The sequence below is a fragment of the Triticum aestivum genome, chromosome 5D (genome assembly GCF_018294505.1).
Source record: "Triticum aestivum cultivar Chinese Spring chromosome 5D, IWGSC CS RefSeq v2.1, whole genome shotgun sequence".
NCBI classification, from domain to species: domain Eukaryota; kingdom Viridiplantae; phylum Streptophyta; class Magnoliopsida; order Poales; family Poaceae; genus Triticum; species Triticum aestivum.
Genome location: NC_057808.1, coordinates 453098988 through 453101402, shown reverse-complemented (window position 1 = coordinate 453101402; position 2415 = coordinate 453098988).

Here is a 2415-nt window from a genome sequence, read left to right as displayed (position 1 = left end):
GCGGCGGCGGCGGTTGGACGTTGTCCGGCGCGGACGGACGCGTCCGGCGGCGCAGTGGGAAAAACGCTAGGGTTCGTCTGCGAATCCGTTTTTCGGGATGCCCACATATAAATAGGTAGAGGGAGCTAGGAGGCTCCAAATGAGGTGCGGTTTTCGCCCACACGATCGTGATCGAACGACCTAGAGCATGGAAGAGAGTTTGGTGGGTTTTGGGCTGGTTTTGGAGGGGGGTTTTGCTGGACACTCAAATGGACTTTGCGGATGCCCGGTTAACTGTTGGAGTACCAAACGACCTCCGAATGGAACGAAACTTGACCGGTAGTCTCCGGGTGGTATATTAAGACCACTTGACAATCCTCTGTCCATTCCGAGAAAGTTTGGCACACGCACACGAAAGAAAACTAGAGGGGTGCACCGGAGGAGATAGGAGCGTCGGATTGGAAAACGGACAACGGGGAAAATGCTCGGATGCATGAGACGAACACGTATGCGAATGCAATGCGCATGATGACATGATATGAAAATGCATGACATGAAAAAATACAAAACGAAAGACAAAACCCAACAACGGAGGGAAAAAACATATCACATCGCCGGAAAAAGGCAAGAGTCGGAGTTACAAATATGGCAAATTACATGCGGGGTGTTACACGTCAAGACCGCGGACACGGCTAGACGAGTCCGGCACAGCACTGGCTGTAACAGCTCAGATAAACCTGAGGTTGGGTCGAGGGATATACCCCCATAGGTGGTGCTAGGGGCTTCCCGCATGTAAAAAGAACTATAGTTCGGTTTGACCTTATTTAGATTGAATTTTAATGGTTTATTAAGAATAACCAATTTTTCGCACGAAGACTTTCACTTAAGTTTTTCTCTTTTACAGATGATAATCGTGCTACACCCTTCAGGATACGGCACAACGGAGACACAGGCGCAGACGTGCAGCAGGGCCCCGCTCAAAGGTTTCTTTTTAGATTAAGACCCTATGTAAACCTTTCTTACTGTCTCTTGTTGCTTCACACCCTCCGGATACTCAACACAACCGAGAGGGATGCTGGCGTTATTGGCATTTCGCCACGTCAGACTAATGCACGTACCTGGAAATTCAGGGTTCATTATCAAGGGCGTTACTCAGCCCGTTATATGTTGCTAAGACGGAATACCTTAGGGAGTGTTCGGCGTCGCGAGTTTGGCCTTATATGCATCAGCTCCGAATCATGTCTTTGGTCAAAAGTTGGGTTTGCCCGGCTCCCGTGTACCTTACGTTCCGCTCTATCGGCTAAGGTGGCACCGGGAGAAGTACTGCGATTGTGCCCTGGTTCATCTGGATGAGCACCTCAGTAGAGAAAGCCGAAAACTGACTGTCATGATAAAGCACGAGACTGGTCAACCACTCGAGGACTCAACGGGATCTTCGCGATTCCTCCGCATTAACGAAGGACCGGTTTCCCGGTCATGTACGTACGCGCACCGTATTCAGATAAGCGCAGAAGTACCAGGGGCTATATAGTAGCCCCACCGTCAAACTCCTATGGCTAAGTGAAAGTGTTAAAGCAATATAGTCCGATTGCCTTGTTCGCCGCGCTATCACCTCCTTAATGGACCAAGACGTTGGATCAAGTGTGAACACGCGCTTTTCCGAACACCCCCGCATTATATGCGTGGGGGCTGAAGCCGACGACTGCAAACTTTCAGGTTATATACATACATAAACGGCCGCACAGGAGGCATCATAATACTTTCAGGCAAAAGTATAAATACAACCTTTATAATCCAAATAGCATTGTTTTTACAATTGGGATACATGTCACTAGAACATGATACTCTTCGAGCACTGAGCCTCTATTAAACGAGCGCCTTCTAGGACTTCTTCAAAATAGTGCTCGGTCGATACACGGCCTACGGCCGAACTCTGGGTTGCAATAGCGGTGGCCTCCATCTCTGCCCAGTATGTCTTAACACGGGCAAGAGCCATCCGCGCACCCTCTATGCATGATGACCTCTTTGCAGCGTCGATATGCGGCACAGCACCAAGGAATCGTTGCACTAAACCAAAATAACTATTCGGCCTTGGTCCTTCCGGCCAAAGATGATCCACGACAGACCTCATGGCAAGCCCGGACAACCTATGGAGCTCAGCCCACTCGGCCATTTGCTCATTTAACAGCAGCGGACGCGTTGGAGCACTGAACTGCGCCCAGAACAACTTTTCCACTTCATGATCTTTTTTATCTTTGAAAAACTCAGTCGCATCAGCAGCACTCGCTGCCAAGTCCAAGTTGTTGGAAATATGCCCTAGAGGCAATAATAAAATGGTTATTATTATATTTCCTTGTTCATGATAATTGTCTATTGTTCATGCTATAATTGTGTTATCCGGAAATCGTAATACATGTGTGAATACATAGACCACAA